The sequence below is a fragment of the Stegostoma tigrinum genome, chromosome 24, assembly GCF_030684315.1.
Source record: "Stegostoma tigrinum isolate sSteTig4 chromosome 24, sSteTig4.hap1, whole genome shotgun sequence".
In the NCBI taxonomy this organism is placed as follows: Eukaryota; Metazoa; Chordata; class Chondrichthyes; order Orectolobiformes; family Stegostomatidae; genus Stegostoma; species Stegostoma tigrinum.
The window spans coordinates 37,838,952-37,858,994 of record NC_081377.1 but is presented as its reverse complement, the minus strand read 5'-3'; the positions used below and the strand labels follow the sequence as shown (position 1 = coordinate 37,858,994).

Sequence of the window (20,043 nt, the reverse complement as noted above, 5' to 3'; positions counted from 1 at the left end):
TTTGTCTTTACCCCATTTATTTCTTTCTAATTATTCTGACCTTGTAACTACTGTTTGAAGACTTTGTATTGACACACAAATGTCTATTTAGCCTTTACAATTTCTTGTCTTCACCCAAACAAATTCTACATCTTAATCTTTCAAGATATAGTCCTATTTTGTGACTGAACCTATAACCATCCTTACTTGTACATAAAGCCATTCATTCCTTGACTTCAAAACATTGGGGAGACCTGATTGTATCTGTGCTCTTCTTTCCTCTTTGCTGTGTATGACATTAATCATCTGATATTCTATCCAAGGTTAATGGTGATCAAAGGCTGGAGCAAGTGGTGAGGACTTCTTAATCTAAGAATTACTATGTGTCCACATTATAGAGTTCAGTTTCATGTACACGAGTTCTAACCCAAGTTATCTTTCAAGGTTAGAAGGCCATGCAGCCTAAGGAAAGGCAATCACACAGGTGCCAGGGTTACCAGTGTGCAAGGGGGATGTGAAAGTCTGAGTAGTGCCCGAGGTAGAATTCTCATCCACCTTCAGGGTCATAGCTGGAAGGTATTATCCATTATCAGGCACAATTCTAGTGTAATAAGTAAATGGCATCCAGCGAAGTTCAGTTCCTTAGATTCCCTAGAGTGTGGAAACAGGCCCTTCAGCCCAACAAGTCCACACCACCCTTTGGAGCATCCCACCCAGACCCATCCCCTATAACCCACACACCCCTGAACACTACAGGCAATTTAGTATGGCTGATCCACCTAGCCCGCACATCTTTGGAATGTGGAAGGAAACCGGAGCACCTGGAGAAAATCCACACAGACACGGGGAGAATGTGCAAACTCCACGCAGGCAGTTGCCTGAGGCTAGAATCAAACCCGGGTCCGTGATGCTTTGCAGCCCATTGCTAACCACTGAGCCATCGTGCCGCCCTTGATTCTTTTACTGTCTTAGTAAGCACCATGAATTATAGAACGTCAAGTTGGATAAGATTTCTCTGTTTAAGATTGCATTGAATGGGGACTACTGTTGATCTACATGCTTTTAGATTAAGTGGTCAAATATAATCCTGAGTCCCAGATCCTGAAAATTACTGCAATGGTTTTCAACTGTGTGCCATGGCAAGGTGAAAAGTGCTGGAATATGTTGAAGAATGAATGCTGCTTTACCTGCATGTCAAGGCCACATCTGCGCTTCTGACATGCTTTGAAACCTTGGTGTCTATTGTTGAAAACAGTATCTGCTGATATCAGGCACCCCTATTGACTGTGCATGTGCAAGTCTCCACAGCTGTGCATGTGTAGACTGCCTGTATCACTTGGTGTGCTGTGTCATTATTTGATCATTGAAGTATGCCTTGATACTTTAAATGTCAGGAACCACTGTAGAGTGGAATGATTGTTGGTTATTGGCAATGTCCCCCTGAAAACAGACTACATTTGTAGTCATCTCTGAAGCTTTCACAGTCAGAGTAGTTACTTGGTTGAGTTAATAAAGTTTGCTACTGCCCACAGAATCCTAATTTGGCAAGTTAGTAGCATTGTTTGTTCATCTGGTTTGGGAAAGTAGGAATTTCCTATCAGAATAAACATCTTCGCAGTGATTCTATCGCTTTTAACACAGAGGGCCTTTCCTGCAAATGAATAACTGCTGTTTACAAGGACAATGTGATGTTTTGTTGATAAGAATGTTTTTTCCCCTGGAGCCTCAGAGGCTGAGAGATGACCTTATAGAGATTTATAACATCATGAGGGACATGGATTGGGTGAATAGCCAAGGTCTTTCTCCCAGGGTAGGGGAGTCCAAAACCAGAGGGCATAGGTTTAAAATGTGAGGGGAAAGATTTAAAAAGGACCTGAGGGTCTTTCTTCACACTGAGGGTGGTGCTTGTATGGAACAAGCTGCCAGAGAAAATAGTGGCAGCTGGTACAGTTACAACATTAAGGCATCTGGATGGATACATGAATAGGAAGTGTTTAGGGGTATTTAGGTGAAATGCTGGCAAATGGGACTAGATTAATTTAGGATATCTGGTCGACATAGATGAGTTGGACCAAAAGGGCTGCCATGCTCTATAACTCTAGAAGTGATGAATATACTTCATCTGTCTCATTAAAGACAAAGAACTGAGGGTGCTGAGAATCTAAAACAAAAACACGAAGTGTTGAAGAAACTCAACAGGTCTGGCAGCATCTGTAGAGAAAAGAACAGAGTAAATGTTTCAAGTCCAGTAACCCTTTGGCAGACCTCTCTGAATCTAAACAAATTTCTATGAACAACTTAAACGTTCAATTCAAATTGTATAATTTCAAAATCTATTAATAGCCAAGCCAAGTCACCACCAATCATATGTGCACTATGGCCATGGCAGAAAAATGTTAATATATGCTGTCTAACAAAGGGAACAAATGTCTTGCTAGTCAGAAAAGAGATATCTTCTTAGTGTCCTTAGTGATCCCAACTATAGATATTCACAGAAATAGTAATAGAAACAGAAAATGAGGAGGAGGATAGGCTATTCAGCCCTTGATGCCTGATCCCACCATTCAATATGATCCTGGCTGATCATCCAACTCAGCTTCCTGTTCCTATTTTCTCTCCATACACTTTGGTCCCTTTATCCCTAAAGGACTATATCTAACTCCTTCTGGAAAACATTCAATGTTTTGGTCTCAACTACATTCTGCAGCAGAGAATTCTGCAGCCTCACCACTCTCTTGGTGAAGAAACTTCTCATCAGCCCTAAATAGCTTACTCTCAGCTTTCGATTGTGACCCTTGGTTCTGGGCTTTCTGATCATTGGAAACATTAATCCTGAATGTACCTTGTCTGATCCTGTTAGAATGTTATTTGCTTTGACAAGAACCCAACCCACCCATTCTTTTAAATGGAACATAGTGAATGTAATCCTAACTAATCTAATTTCTCTTTATTGGTCAGATCTACCATACCTGAAATCAGCCTGGTAAATCTTCATTGTGCTTTCTCCATAGCCAGAATATCCTTCCTCAGATAAAGATATCAAATCTGCACATAATACCCCTGGTGTGGCCTCAACCAAAGACTTGTACAATTGCAGCAAGACATTCCTACTCCGGTACCTGAACCCTCTTACTATGAAGATCATACCATTTGCTCTGCCTGCTGCATTGGCATGCTTACTTTGAGTGACTGCTGTATAAGGACACCTAGATTCATTACATCACATCCTTTCCCTTAAGGCCATGAGAAATAGGAACAGAAAGAGGCCAGTTAAGTCTGTTCTGCCCATAGCTTTGGACTGCATTCAGTGATGGGCTCTAATATTAAGTGATTATAATACAAATTAGAACACTGTCTAAAGGGCTGAGCAGCAAAAGTGGGTGCATTGAGCTGCCTTCCATTTGCAGATATGCCACCCATGGTACTCCCAATGGAAGAGTGTCATTACATTGAATTTTATGAATATTGCTAACAATATTAGCCTTGGGACACAAAATGATCCAGAATTTTCCACATAAACAACAGTTATTAGTGGGGGAAACCTAAAGAGCTGTAGCATCTAGAATTGAAAGAGTTTTGAATGTGGATAGACTGGCTCGTGGCAGAAGACAGCATGTTGTTATGGGGAGAGAGATTGTCCTGAGCACCAACTGCCATTGAATACTGGGTGAATTCCACCAGGGATCTCCAAAATAGTGAGGAGTTATGTCCAGTGGCAACATAACCGCAGGCCTTGTTTCCAGGAGCGGAGTCAGAGGGTGGAGGAGCCGGAATAACTGAAGCCTAGATAATAAAATGTGAGGCTGGATGAACACAGCAGGCCAAGCAGCATCTCAGGAGCACAAAAGCTGACGTTTCGGGCCTACACCCTTCATCAGAGAGGGGGATGGGGTGAGGGTTCTGGAATAAATAGTGAGAGAGAGGGGGAGGCGGACCGAAGATGGAGAGAAAAGAAGATAGGTGGAGAGAGGATAGGTCAGTCCAGGGAAGACGGACAGGTCAAGGAGGTGGGATGAGGTTAGTAGGTAGATGGGGGTGCAGCTTGGGGTGGGAGGAAGGGATGGGTGAGAGGAAGAACAGGTTAGGGAGGCAGAGACAGGTTGGACTGGTTTTGGGATGCAGTGGGTGGAGGGGAAGAGCTGGGCTGGTTGTGTGGTGCAGTGGGGGGAGGGGACGAACTGGGCTGGTTTTGGGATGCGGTGGGGGAAGGGGAGATTTTGAAACTGGTGAAGTCCACATTGATACCATTAGGCTGCAGGGTTCCCAGGCAGAATATGAGTTGCTGTTCCTGCAACCTTTGGGTGCCATCATTGTGGCACTGCAGGAGGCCCATGATGGACATCTCATCTAAAGAATGGGAGGGGGAGTGGAAGTGGTTTGCGACTGGGAGGTGCAGTTGTTTGTTGCGAACCGAGCGGAGGTGTTCTGCAAAGCGGTCCCCAAGCCTCCGCTTGGTTTCCCCAATGTAGAGGAGGCCGCACCGGGTACAGTGGATGCAGTATACCACATTGGCAGATGTGCAGGTGAACCTCTGCTTAATGTGGAATGTCATCTTGGGGCCTGGAATAGTGGTGAGGGAGGAGGTGTGGGGGCAAGCGTAGCATTTCCTGCGGTTGCAGGGCAAGGTGCCGGGTGTGGTGGGGTTGGAGGGCAGTGTGGAGCGAACAAGGGAGTCACGGAGAGAGTGGTCTCTCTGGAAAGCAGACAGGGGTGGGGATGGAAAAATGTCTTGGGTGGTGGAGTCAGATCGTAGATGGCAGAAGTGTCGGAGAATGATGCATTGTATCCGGAGGTTGGTGGGGTGGTGTGAGCGAACGAGGGGGATCCTCTTTGGGCGGTTGTGGCGGGGCGGGGTGTGAGGGATGTGTTGCAGGAAATACAGGAGATGCGGTCAAGGGCGTTCTCGATCACTGTGGCGGGAAGTTGCGGTCCTTGAAGAACTTGGACATCTGGGATGTGCGGGAGTCTTGAAGAACTTGCCCCCACACCTCCTCCCTCACCCCTATTCCAGGCCCCAAGATGACATTCCACATTAAGCAGAGGTTCACCTGCACATCTGCCAATGTGGTATACTGCATCCACTGTACCCGGTGTTGCTTCCTCTACATTGGGGAAACCAAGCGGAGGCTTGGGGACCGCTTTGCAGAACACCTCTGCTCGGTTCGCAAAAAACAACTGCACCTCCCAGTCGCAAACCACTTCCACTCCCCCTCCCAATTTTTAAGATGGGATGTCCGTCATGGGCCTCCTGCAGTGCCACAATGATGCCACCCGAAGGTTGCAGGAACAGCAACTCATATTCTGCCTGGGAACCCTGCAGCCTAATGGTATCAATGTGGACTTCACCAGTTTCAAAATCTCCCCTTCCCCCACTGCATCCCAAAACCAGCCCAGTTCGTCCCCTCCCCCCACTGCACCACACAACCAGCCCAGCTCTTCCCCTCCACCCACTGCATCCCAAAACGAGTCCAACCTGTCTCTGCCTCCCTAGCCTGTTCTTCCTCTCACCCATCCCTTCCTCCCACCCCAAGCTGCACCCCCATCTACCTACTAACCTCATCCCACCTCCTTGACCTGTCCGTCTTCCCTGGACTGACCTATCCCCTCCCTACTTATACTCCCTCCACCTATCTTCTTTTCTCTCCATCTTCAGTCCGCCTCCCCCTCTCTCCCTATTTATTCCAGAACCCTCACCCCATCCCCCTCTCTGATGAAGGGTCTAGGCCCGAAACGTCAGCTTTTGTGCTCCTGAGATGCTGCTTGGCCTGCTGTGTTCATCCAGCTCCACACTTTGTTATCTTGGATTCTCCAGCATCTGCAGTTCCCATTATCTCTGATAACTGAAGCCTAACTGGAATGGTGATATCACAGAAGAGCTGTGACCTGATTGGCTGGTAGGAAATCTGCTCTAAATTTAAAGAGGATACTCCAGAACTAAAACAAACTAACTGGGATTAACTAACAGATCAATTAATCAAGGAGAGATGGCTGAACAAGTGCTGTTGCTGTATGATGTGGGAGCCGGCTAATCCCATTTCGAGCTGCAGTGACCACATGTGCAGCAAGTGTTGGTTGCTCAAGGAACTTCAGCTCAGTCAATGAGCTGGAATCTGAGCTTCAGACACTGCGGCACATTTGGGAGAAGGTGAAGTACCTGGGGAGCTTTGTTTCAGGAGGTGGTCACATCTGGTAGATTAATTACTTCAAATTCAGTGAGTGATCAGGAATGGCATGGTGTAATTGCAAATGAAGCAGGTAGGGAGATCCTGAATTCAGTAACAGAGGAGCCTCAGCTCTGGATCTTGTCCAACAGGTTTGAGGTACTTGCTCCCTATGAGGAGGAAAAGTGCTGTAGGGAGGATGAGCTAACTGACCATTACACCATGGTACAGGAGGCCATTCAAGAGGGGAGCAAAAGGCAAGTGGTAGTTGTAGGGGACTCTATAATTAGGGGGATAGATAACCACCTTTGTAAACAGGATTGAGAGTGCCGCATGGTGTTGTCTTCCCAGTGCAGAGTGAGACATCTCTGACCAAGGATATTGGAGGGGGAGAGCAAGGATCCAGTCAACATAGGTAAGGCTAGGAAGGAGGACCTGTTTGGACATTATCAACCTCTGGGAACAAAATGAAGGAACAAGTCCTCAAGGGTTGTATTCTCTGACTACTACCCAAGCCATGTGCAAATTGGCATGGGGTAAGAAAATTAGGGAAGTAAACTCATGGCTAAAGGAGCTGTGTGGGGAAAAAAGGATTCCTTTTCATGGGGCATTGGCATCAGTTTTGGAACAGGAGTGATTTGCACCGTTGGGACAATATCAGTTGAACCAAGCTGGAACCAGTGTTCTAATGGAAAGGCTAAACAGGGTGATCACTAGGACTTTTAAGCTAGTGAAACGAAAGGTGAACAGTTCTTGGCTAGCACGTTCAGTGAGTGGTCACACCACAGGTGAAGATTGAATAGGCAGAAAGGGCATCGGTGACCACCAGGCAGAGTAGAGGAGGGCAGGTAGTGCAGGAATCCATTGTGTCCATCCCTTTTTCTAAGAGATATTATTTTAGATACCTTTGGGCAAGATGACTGTGCAGGAAAAAGTAGTGCGAGCCAACTTTATGGTACCATGCATGGTCTACTGCACAAGAGGGGAGGAAGAAGAGCAACAGGGCTGTGATGGTAGGGGACTGAAATGTAAGGAAAACAGACAAGAGTCTTCAGGATAGTATGTTGCTTCCCTAGTGCCAGGGTTAGGGATGTCACTGAACAGCTACAGAGCATTTTGAAGATGGGGGGGTGGAGGGGAGGCGGGTGGGGGAGAGGTGAATGTGAACATACAGATACTATGGTATATATTGGAACCAACAATATGTAGAAAATGGGACAAGATCCTGCAAGCAGAATTTAGGAAGGTGGGAAGTAGTTTCAAGAACAGGACCCAAAAAAAAGTTCTCCGAATTACTTCCAGTACATGTCTAGTGAATATAGCAATAGGACATTAGTCAGATGAATGGATGGCTAGAGAGATGGTGTGGGTGCTAGGGTTTTAGATTTCTGGGACATTAGGACTGTCTTTGGGGGTGAGGTGGGTGTGGTGGTGGCATTGAGACCTGTACACTGCAGACAGGTTGCACCTCAAGAAGAATGGGGTCACTTTCCTTGTAGGATTGTTTTCTAGCAATGTTGGGGGAGGGGTTAAACTAACTGGATAGGGGATGGGATCTGGACAGAATGTTCAGCAGGGGAAGATGAACAGCCAAGATTAGAAGAGACAGCAAGAGAGTCAGGAAAGCCTGGGAATTACAGGCTGGTTAAGGCACAAGTAAGTTTGTCAAAGTTGGATGGTAATTATTTTAATATAATGGTCTGACAAACAAGGCAGATGACTTGAAGAACAAATCAAAACATGGATGTACAATGTACTTGCCATCAGAGAGACATAGTTGAGAGAGATGCAGGCAGGCAGCTCAAAGTTCCAGGATATAGGGTCTTCAGGCAAAATAGGAAAGGAGATAAAAGACAAGAGTGTCGTAATTTTGATCAGGAAATGTATTACAGTAATAAAGGAGGGATGACATCTTTTAAAAAATCTCAAATGAAGCCAAATGAGTATTATTTAAAAGCCATAAAGGAGCTATAACCTTGCTGGGTGAGTATTATGGGCCTGAAGAGTCCAAAGTAAATAGATGAACAGATATATAGCCAAATTTCAGGAAAGTCACAGGTTTGTGATATTAGGAGATTAACTTGCCCAACATTAATTGGGATAATGATAATCTGAAAGGTTTAAATGGAGTGGGATTGTTAAATTGTTTCCAAGAGAGCTTTTTAAGACAACACATAGAAGGGCTAACAGAGAGGGGTCAGTCCTTGACTTAATTTTTGATAATGAAGCTGGGCAAGTAGTTAAGTATCAGCAGGGGAAGCATTTTGCAGAAAGCAAACATAATTCCATTAGATTTAAGATTGTTAAGGAAAAGGACAAGGATGGGTTCTAAACTGGGAGGGGGGAGAAAAGACTGATTTTAATAAGATTAGGTATGAGTTGGGTAGAATGGACTGGGAGCAGATACTTTTAAGCAAATCTGTATCAGAGCAATGGGAAATTCAAGGAGGAAATGGCGGGGGGTGGGCAGCGACACCATACAGGGCCAACTTGTTCCAAAAAAAAAGGGCAGAGGTGTGTCCAACAAACCTGTCAACCTTAGATATCAAGGGATTATATAGGATTGGCTAAAGAGAAAAAAGGAAGGCGAGCAACACCAGATGTCCTTGATGGGTATACAATGGGCAAGGGGAAACTTAAAGTTAGGAGAGCAAATTTAGGACATAAAATAAGAACATGAAAAATAAAGGAACATCCTACATTATTTTACAATAACATTAAGGATAAAATGGTAACTAGGGAAAGTTTAGGTCCTTTTAAAGGACCACAGTGGTATTTTGTGCCAAAGAATATTGGCAGCATTCTAAACAAATACTTAGTGTCAGTGATAATGGGAACTGCAGACGCTAGAGAATCCAAGATAATGAAATGTGAGGCTGGATGAACACAGCAGGCCCAGCAGCATCTCAGGAGCACAAAAGCTGACGTTTCGGGCCTAGACCCTTCATCAGAGAGGGGGATGGGGAGAGGGAACTGGAATAAATAGGGAGAGAGGGGGAGGCGGACTGAAGATGGAGAGAAAAGAAGATAGGTGGAGAGGAGAGTATAGGTGGGGAGGTAGGGAGGGGATAGGTCAGTCCAGGGAAGACGGACAGGTCAAGGAGGTGGGATGAGGTTAGTAATAGGAGATGGGGGTGCAGCTTGGGGTGGGAGGAAGGGATGGGTGAGAGGAAGAACAGGTTAGGGAGGCAGAGACAGGTTGGACTGATTTTGGGATGCAGTGGGTGGAGGGGAAGAGCTGGGCTGGTTTTGGGATGCGGTGGGGAAAGGGGAGATTTTGAAGCTGGTGAAGTCCACATTGATACCATTAGGCTGCAGGGTTCCCAAGTGGAATATGAGTTGCTGTTCCTGCAACCTTCGGGTGGCATCATTGTGGCACTGCAGGAGGCCCATGATGGATATCTCATCTAAAGAATGGGAGGGGGAGTGGAAATGGTTTGCGACTGGGAGGTGCAGTTGTTTGTTGCGAACCGAGCGGAGGTGTTCTGCAAAGCGGTCCCCAAACCTCCGCTTGGTTTCCCCAATGTAGAAGAAGCCACATCGGGTACAGTGGATGCAGTATACCACATTGGCAGATGTGCAGGTGAACCTCTGCTTAATGTGGAAAGTCATCTTGGAGCCTGGAATAGGGGTGAGGGAGGAGGTGTGGGGGCAAGTGTAGCATTTCCTGCGGTTGTGGTGGTTTTGGAGGGCAGCGTGGAGTGAACAAGGGAGTCACGGAGAGAGTGGTCTCTCCGGAAAGCAGACAAGGGTGGGGATGGAAAAACATCTTGGGTGGTGGGGTCAGATTGTAGATGGCGGTAGTGTCGGAGGATGATGCATTGTATCCAGAGGTTGGTGGGGTGGTGTGTGAGAATGAGGGGGATCCTCTTTGGGCGGTTGTGGCGGGGTGTGAGGGATGTGTTGTGGGAAATGCGGGAGACGCGGTCAAGGGCGTTCTCAACCACTGTTGGGCGGGGGGGGGGCGGAAGTTGTGGTCCTTGAAGAACTTGGACATCTGGGATGTGCGGGAGTGGAATGCCTCATGGTGGGAGCAGATGCGGCGGAGGCAGAGGAATTGGAATTGGGAATAGGGGATGGAATTTTTGCAGGAGGGTGGGTGGGAGGAGGTGTATTCTAGGTAGCTGTGGGAGTCGGTGGGCTTGAAATGTACATCAGTTACAAGCTGGTTGCATGAGATGGAGACTGAGGAGGTCCAGGAAGGTGAGGGATGTGCTGGAGATGGCCCAGGTGAACTGAAGGTTGGGGTGGAAGGTGTTGGTGAAGTGGATGAACTGTTCGAGCTCCTCTGGGGAGCAAGAGGCGGCGCTGATACAGTCATCAATGTAACGGAGGAAGAGGTGGGGTTTGGGGCCTGTGTAGCTGCAGAAGAGGGACTGTTCCATGTAATCTACAAAAGAGGCAGGCATAGCTGGGGCCCATGTGGGTACCCATGGCCACCCCCTTAGTCTGTAGGAAGTGGGAGGAGTCAAAAGAGAAGTTGTTGAGTGTGAGGACGAGTTCGGCTAGGCGGATGAGGACTGGTCGGGCCTGCGGGACAGGAAGAAGCGGAGGGCCTTGAGGCCATCTGCTTGCTGAATACAGGTGTATAGGGACTGGACATCCATGGTGAAAATGAGGTGTTGGGGGCCAGGGAATTGGAAGTCCTGGAGGAGGTGGAGGGCGTGGGTGGTGTCACAGGCGTGGGTGGGGAGTTCCTGGACCAAAGGGGAGAAAATGGAGTCCAGATAGGTGGAGATGAGTTCGGTGGGGCAGGAGCAGGCTGAGACGATGGGTCGACCAGGGCAGGCAGGTTTGTGGATTTTGGGAAGGAGATAGAAACGGGCCGTGTGGGGTTGGGGAACAATGAAGGTGGAGGCTGTGGGTGGGAGGTCCCCTGAGGTGATGAGGTCATGAATGGTGTTGGAGATGATTGTTTGGTGCTCGGGTGTGGGGTCATGATCGAGGGGGCGGTAGGAGGTGGTGTCGGAGAGTTGGCGTTTGGCCTCGGCGATGTAGAGGTCAGCGCGCCATACTACCACTGCGCCACCCCTGTCTGCGGGTTTGATGGTGAGGTTGCGGTGGGAGCGGAGGGCTGCCCGTTCTGCAGGGGAGAGGTTGGAGTGGGTGAGAGGGGTGGAGATGTTGAGGTGGTTAATGTCTCGACGGCAGTTAGAGATGAAGAGGTCGAGGGAAGGTAGGAGGCCTGGGGGTGGTGTCCAGGAGGAGGACATGTGTCGGAAGTGGGTGAAGGGGTCAGTGGAGGGAGGGTTGGGCTCCCGGTTGAAGAAGTAGGCGTGGAGGCGATGGCGGCAGAAAAACTGTTCTATGTCCAACCGTGACCGGTATTCGTCAATGTGTGGTTGTAGGGGGACAAAGGTGAGCCCCTTACTAAGGGCTGACCGTTCGTCCTCAGTTGGAGGTCTGGGGAGAATGGTGAAGATTTGGCAGGGTTCAGTGTCACTGTCTTCTCTGGGGTTGCTGGCTGTGGAGGTTGTGGGCGGGGTTCCGTCAGCGTCGGCCGTGGGCGGGGTTCTGTCGGCGGTTGGAGGATCGGGGTGGGCGGCAGCAGCTGCGGTGAGGGTGGTGTAACTGGAAGTGGAGGCGGTAACTGCAGCAGCGGTCCCGGAAGTGGTGTGGCCGGCGGAGCCGGATGTGATGTCATCGGTGGGGTCTCCAGCCGTGTCCTCATGGTCAATGGCGGCGGATACATGGTGGGGGAGGGGCAGGGACAGACTCCGGATTTGGGAGGCACAGGAATCCTCTTGTGGGTGGCAGGGGCCAGTGAGCTTGTTGTACTTACGATTTTTGGTGTCCAGTAAAGCTGAGTGAAACTGAGTGTTCAGTCTGTGGATCCTGCGGAGGATAAAAAACAGCAGAGGTCCTTTGTATGTCTGGAAGAGGAATGCTCTGAGCTGGGGCAGGCTGGATTGCAGTGCCTGGAGGTGCTGACGCATGGCTGAGAGTGTCTGTTTCAGGACTCGCAAGGAGAAACCCTTCTGAAGGGTCTGAATATTCTGGGTGTAGAGGTGGTCATGGTTGGGGCCAAATTGGGAAGGCTGAAATATGGACTGTAGTCCCTTGGGGATGATCCGGTTCCGTAGGCAGGTGCTGTGGAAGGTGATGTGGCTGTGGTACCTGGTTTGCTTCAGGACATGGTCAAGCAGTTTCAAGGCTGAATAGGTTACAAGAGAGTTGCAATGGGAGAGAGATTCCCTGAGGTTGGTCCGGAGGGAGGAGGGTAACTTCTTCAGGTTAGGCATCCCTGGAAGAGGCTTCGCAGTGAGGTTGAAATTGTATCAGTGATAATGGGAACTGCAGATGCTGGAGAATCCAAGATAATGAAATGTGAGGCTGGATGAACACAGCACCCACCGCATCCCAAAACGAGCCCAGCCTGTCCCCGCCTCCCTAACCTGTTCTTCCTCTCACCCATCCCTTCCTCCCACCCCAAGCCACACCTCCATCTCCTCCCTACTAACCTCATCCCACCTCCTTGACCTGTCCGTCTTCCCTGGACTGACCTATCCCGTCCTCTCCACCTTTGCTCCGCCTCCCCCTCGCTCCCTATTTATTCCAGAACCCTCACCCCATCCCCCCCTCTGATGAAGGGTCTAGGCCCAAAACGTCAGCTTTTGTGCTCCTTAGTGTTAGTGTTCACTAGTGGGAGGAGCAATGGGGGTATAGAAATCAGGGAGAAAGACTAATATACTTAAAGAAATTAGCATTGTTTCAGACAAGGCTCTGAATGGTCTGGTCAGCATAAACATAAGTAAATGTCCAGGTCTGGGCAAAATGTATCCCAGGCTGCTGAGTGAGACAAAGGTGGGGGGAAAACAGTAGGGGTGCTGGCAAAAATTCTTAATTCCTCTCTGGCCACAGGAGAGCTGTCAGAGGATCGAAGGACAGGCAGTGTCATATTGTTATTCAAGAAGGGAACGAGGGATGTACCAGGAAACTATAAGCCAGTCAATCTAACCTCAGCGATGGGGAAGCTAACAGTAGCAATTCTAAGGGACAGAATTAATCTGCACTTTGAGAGGCAAGGATGAAAAACAAACAGTTTGTGAAGAAAGCTGTCAATCAAATTGACTGACTTTTTGGAAGAGGTAACTAGCTGTTTAGATGAAAGCAATGCATTCAAAGTAACTTACTTGGGCTCTATCAAAGCTTTTGATAGGATTTCTAGTCAGAGACCTGCTTACTGATAAGGTTAATTCACATCAGTTTCCCGAATGTGGAGAAGTTAACCGCCTTTGTCAAATCTGTAAGTTTACTTATCTGATTCTGTTCAGTTTCTTTCCTATGATTTGTGAAACCTTTCTACATAAATACTCCCAAACAGGTTAAACTCTTACAGCTTTAGTAACTCAGATTTCAAATCAAATACTGCTGCCTTGTATGTTGCACAAACTAAACCTTTCTCCTGAGGTGACTGTTTTCCCCCTCAATTATTCTTTACTCCTATAAAGGATTAAAATTAATCCCTACTTCCCTAATAATGCAGTTCTACAGAACAGTGGACCCAGCACCAAGGAAGATTAACATTTGATGTAAATCCAGTAAGGTTAGCTTATTTAACTTTATCCTGCTAATGTTATAGTATTGATAAGTTATCTATTTTTGTTTAAATTATAAACTTGGTGTGGGCCAGTGAGTGGTACAGCTCCCACTTTCAACTGGATGGAATAACAGCTGCAGGATGGATGAACTAAATGGTCATGGCACCGCATGGAAGCCATGTATGTAAAGGGAGCAAAACCAAACTATCCAACAAGTAAATAGAAGTGAGATGAAGTGTCAAGTAAGCAGAGACAGCAAGAACCTCAAAATGCTGGAGTCAGAGACAAGAGTGTTGAGCTGGAGGAACACAGCAGGCCAGGCAGCAGAGGAGCAGGAAGTCTAACTTTTTGGATCAGGACTCTTAAGAAATCACAGGAAAACACCAGCTTTCCTGTTCTTGATACTGCTTGGCCTGTAGTGTTCCTCCAGCTCAACACTTAGTCAAATAAGCTGTTTTTTTAAAAAGTGGTATTGATTGAGGTATTGAACATTTGTGAAGACAAAAACCACAATTTGCAGCAAATCACAAAAATAAATGGGTGCCTAGTAAAGGGTTTTTTCTTGAGCAGAAAAGTGCCATGAGTATTTGGAATTCTCTTCCTAAAAACAAAAAAGGTAATACAATGAAATAACTGCACAAGGGCCAGTTCCAATCACCAAGTCACCTTTTATTTATTAAGGCATAATATGCTGGCTGTGGTCAGTCAGTTCAGAGTTGAGCCTCAAATGAGGAGATTCAGATCTCCTGATTATACTCAATTAAACTGTAGAAAATAGAAAACAAATTAAGGCAACAGTCAACAAACAACTTACAGGAAAATAGGGACAGCAAAATACAAATCCCCTAATCCTACTGAGCAGGAAGTTAGCAAATCAGTCAACAATTTGCAGAGAAATGGAGCATTAACCAGACCCCAAAATCCCACCATAACACACCATAAGAGAAAGTTTTAGACAATGTACATTCAAGATACTCACCCCCACACCATATCAAAATGTACACAAACATTTAAATTAGGGACAAAAGAAGATCATTTGACCCTCAAATCTTCTCCACCATTCAACAAGAATACAGCTGATCAGATTATTCCATACTCCTGTCCTGCTCAATAACCCTTCATATCCTCACTCCTGAGAAATCTATCTGCCTCAGTCTTAAAAGCACTGAAAGATTGTTTCAGTGTAGTGAATGGAACCAATTGGATCTCGATTGGCCCAGGTTAACAGCTCCAATCAGGAAAGCCTTGGCTGACCAATAACCCTCCTCCCCCCACCCCTCCTTGGCTGATTTCTAGGCTCACAGCTAGTGTTATTGCTGGGTTTTAATTCTCAGTTTGGGGATATCTGCTCTCCTTCTCCTTCTGCTTCTTCTTCCCCCCCCCCCCCCCAAAAAAATTGGCTTGTTACAGTTGGGACCAAATGACCTTCTGCTCCTAATTTAAATGTTTAAGTGTACATTGACAGGACAGTCTCATGCCACTGACTGTAGCTTTATTACTCTGAACTGTTACAAAGTGAGGGAAGGTCAAACCTCTGTTGATTAAAGCAAAACAGGAGTGGAGAGGTTCCCTTCTAATAATTAACCCAGAGAAGCTTGTCTTTCCTCTCATAATCTGTTAAAAGAGTGGTCAAAAGAAAGGAAATCCTGTTCTGCTTCATAAACTAGTAACAATTTATTTATTTAACCGTAGGAATGAACAGATTAACAGTGTTACTAATAAACTGAACAATTCCCTCCTAAATACACACCATTCCCTAAAGTGAACTAAGTTCTACTGGAATGCTGTTTAAATAGACACAAGTCCCATTCATATAAACCCAAATCAATAAGACAATAATAAATTTAAAAACTTATTGTCTCCAAAATTGCATAGACTATGTCTCCTGGAACACCCTGCCTTCTCCAGCCTTTCTTCCGTGGATCTGAAGCCATCAATGTCTTTCTTCTGCTGATTTTGCTGCCATGTATGTTTTCTGTATAATTTCCCCTGACCACTCTGAGCTAAAAAAAATTGCAGTGGTACCTTTGATGGATAAGATGGTGCCTTCTTAGAGAGCTGAGTGACTTCATGAGAACCCAATGCTTATTTCTCATATGGCAGTTTGCTGTCTGATTTTCCACATGCCATCATCTTTATAATCTTGATGACCTATTCATTTCATTACAATCAGATTTAAGTATTAGGTTTTTAGAGCTTTGTTTAATTTGATTGGCTAAATTTAAAATCACTTACCTTGGTAAAAATGCTGCTTGGCGGTTCAATACAAAATGTTTCAATTTGGGTGCTGTCTATGCATCTGCACTTTAAGCTGCTGTTCAGACATCCATTTTAACTCTCAGCACCACTAAAAGTACCATCTTTTGAAGGTACAATGCACTGCTTTTCTTCCCTCCCTCATTTTTACAATCTTACACACAGTGACTTTGCAACAGAAGCATCCTCAGGGTGAGCAGAGCTTCTGACACTCCTGTTTATATCCATCAGCTAGGGGTCCCCAATTGGAACAGGTTAACAGCCCCAATCAGGGAACTCATATTCTATGAAGTCCACCTGGCTGACCTTGTTACAGGTCCTGCTCTAGGTCTAGGGATGTAGACTTGCTCTTTCTCTTGTAGCGCCTCCTGGGGCATTTTTACATCCGGTCTGGATCTTCCAACTTAGCCTCAGATACAGGGAGTGTGTACCAGACTGTAGCCCGCCTCCCGTACCCAGAGTGTCTCGGAAGAAATCCGTCCTCTTCTTCAGGCAATAACGGAGTCAAGGCTGCAACATCTGTTATATCCATCTCAGTCTCTGATGTTTCTGTGACATCAACAAATTGGAGAATCCACAGGTTCCACCAGTTGTTCAGTCTGTTCTGAGCTTTTGGGTATGTTTTATTCCTGCCCTATTCATGAGTTTTCAACTTCCATGTGGTCCATATGCTTGTTCAGGATCACCTCTCCTACCCAAACTTTGTATGTCCCAAGATCTGACCTCACCTTGACAGTGTCTCTTAGGGCCATTTCCACAGTTTCGGTACCAAATTTCATCCGCTGAAGTAAACTGTCTGTCTTGTTTAGAGGAGTCTTGTGTCTTGCTTGGCATTTTTGTGTCATTTCATCATCCCCACAAGGCCCAGTAGATCAGATTTAACCTAGTTTTGAGTCTTCTCCCCAGTTAGCAACTTTGCTGGACCTGTAGTTGTGTGTGGAGTGGTCCAATAACCAAAAAGGATCAAGGACAGTGCGGTGTGGAGTTAAGCTCTAGGCTGTTTCTTTAAGCCTGTCTTCAAAGTTTGGACTGCTCTTTCCCCAGACCACTGGAGGGTGGATGGTACGGGCTGTCCTTATATGTTGAATGCTGTCCACTTCAGGAAATACTCAGATTCCATGCTGGTAAATGATGGCTTGTTATCTGTGATCAACACCTCCAGGAGCCCTTGTATTGCAAAGGTGCTTGCAGCTTTTCCATTGTTGTCCACGTGTTTGATGAATGAACTCTATGCATATCCAAGCACTTTAAGTGGGCATCCATGATGACCAAGAATGTTAAGCCCATGAAAGGGCTAGCATAGTCCAGAGTATATCTGGCCATTCCCCTGAACTTGGAGGAGCTGGTGATGGTAATTTTTGCCCCACCAATGTGGCAACGTCAGCATTCAATCCTGCCTACCAGACATGACTTCTCATCTTGGATGATCCTGGTGAACTTCAGCCAGTATTTGGCAGCAACTTTTGCTTTAGATAATTACTCTTGCTCCTCATGACAAAATACCATTCGCTATGGTAGCCTGGTCTTACGAAGTCCAGTAAGATTTCAGTCCTGATTGTGATAGCCCTTTTATTTCCTCCATTACCACCAGTTGTTTTAGTTTTACTAGGACCAGATCTTTTTGTATCCACAGTCTGATATTTTCAGTGGTCACTGGAAGGACGTCCAGAAAGGTAACAACCAGAATGACTCTTCCAGTGGCAGCACTACTGGTAGTGTATCTGCCAGTGGGAGGTGGCTAAAGGCATCTGCTTTGATACTTGACCTCCTAGACAGTTCCAACTTGTAACTGTCTGCACTTAGAATGAGAGCCCACCATTGATTTTGACCTGAAGTTATGGGCAGCATGGCCGTGCCCTGTTCGATTAGCCCTGTCTGGGATTTGTGATCTGTTAATTACAAATTCATGCCTGGAAAGGGATTTGTGAAACTTTCTCACACCAAACATGACCACCAAATTCTCCTTCTCTATGTGGGCGTATTTTCACTCTATATCAGCCAAAGTCCGCAACGCACACGCTATTGGGTGTTGTTCTCCATCCGGCCATCTGTGAGCTAATACTATCTCAATACATTATGGAGAGGCATTGCATGGCAGCACCAGACCTCAGTTGGGATCATAGTGTGGCAATACCTTAGATGATGATAGCTGTTTCTTCACTTCCCTAAAGGCTCTGCCTTGACTACAAGGCTACTTTCAAGGCTGACACGTTTTCAACAGCGGATGTAAGAGTACCAGAATGGAAGCCAGGTTATGTATGAACTTTCCATAATAATTCACCAGTCCAAGGATAGATCGGATCTCCGGTACAGATGTGGGAGCTGGGGCTCCTTTGATCGCCTTCACTGTCTCTTTCAACAGGCATAACCCAGTCTTGATAACTCTGTAGCTCAATTAGGTCACCTGGAGTGCCTGGAACATACACCCGAGAATGGAAAAAATGTATGTCTGCTTTGGAGAAATGTCTAAGGACTATGCCCAAGTTCTCTAAGTGCTCTTTATTCATCTTCCCTCTTATTAGCCCTCATCCAGATAAATGGTGGCCTGAAGTAGCCATTGCAAAATGTTCTCCGTCGCCCGTTGGAAAATTGAACAGGCTGATGATATCCCAAATAGCAGTCTCATATATTGGTACAAACACTTACAGATATTAATTGCAGCATACTTCTGGAAATCCTCAACTAGCCATAATTGGAGGTACGCATGGCTCATGTCCACCTTAGTGAAGGACAATCTCTTGTCAGCTTTATGTATATGTCCTGAATGCGAGGGATTGAATATTTACCCAGCTAAGAGAAGCAGTTTACCATTTGTATGAAATCCTCACAAAAGCAAACAACCCATCAAGATTCACAATTGCTACACCTGGCTCTGCCCATCCCACAAACTGTATTGGTTTCATGATTCCTTCACTCTTCTGATTTCTGCCTCTACTTTTGCATGTAAGGCTGATGGCACTGTGGAATTGATGCAAGCATGGGTGTATCAGTGAGTGCAGAACCAGTCTTTAACAAAAGATTGTGGAATTGCTTCCTGGTCAACATGCAAGGTAACTTTGGCTCCTTTAATAGTCCCTAGACCTTCCTGAAAATTTTCAAGGTATCTAAGTAGGACTGCACTCAGGCAGCTATTTTCTCATCAAAAAATGTTGAGCCAATCAAGATGAAACTTTCTGAACCAATTTTTCCCTGTCAAGCTTGGGCCCAAGCCTTGTGCAACAATCAGTGGTAACTGAACCAGTTGCTTCTCATATGAGACCAGAAATGAAGTTGTACCCTTAATCTATAAATGTTGCCCAACCTTAGTTCTCAGCCTAGCCGAGGTCTAATGCAAACTTAAGGGTTGGAGTCCAGAGCAAATTTTGTTAAAGACTGGTTCTGCAGTCACTGATACAGCCATGCTGGTATCAACCTCCATTAGAACTGGGTGACCATTTAACCAGATGTTTATTTTGATTGCTTCTGATTTGGACATTGTTCAGCAATATACCAGTTCCAAAGCAGATGTAGGTGGGCTTTCCAGGGTGTGCACTCTCTTGGATATATGCCACTCTGTTCTCTTACCCAGGTCAGGCCTAGTGGGCCTCTTTTGCTGTTTTGAGTTCACATACCAGTAACAATTACACTGGCTTGGCTGCCTAGACTCTCAAGAAAATTATAACTGTTTGGCTGAGGCTTGCCTTTGTTTTGGAGTTTTACTGTGGGCTGACCTGGAGTTCCTCTGTTCAGGATATATCCTGAGCAAGGATATGCAATTAACTTCACTCCACTTGTGTCCCCCAAGCTCAGTCAGCCGGACAATAGTGTCAACTTCCATTGGCATACCCTGTAACTCATAACCTCTACTTGCTGCATTTTCTAAGATAAAGTTAGATGTAGAACCTATTTGAAGTACAGCTGAGATTCAACTAGTAGGTGCTTTTCATGGTTACGTCAATAATCCCACATACCAAATGAGCTCAAAGCATCTCAAAATGTTTTACACATGGGTGTTTGTTTGTGGAATGAACTTTCTGAAGAGGTGATAGATGTGGATATAATTACAATGTGTAAGAGACATTTGGTTACGTACTTGAATAGGAAAGGCTTGGAGGGATATGGGCAAG

The 20,043-nt window shown here is 46.1% G+C and overlaps 1 protein-coding gene across 1 annotated transcript in view; it reads left to right on the top strand.

Moving 5' to 3' along the window:
- Positions 1-20,043, top strand: part of LOC125464900 (receptor-type tyrosine-protein phosphatase U-like) — a 321,742-nt gene that overhangs the window by 109,591 nt on the left and 192,108 nt on the right. The window lies entirely within an intron of this gene.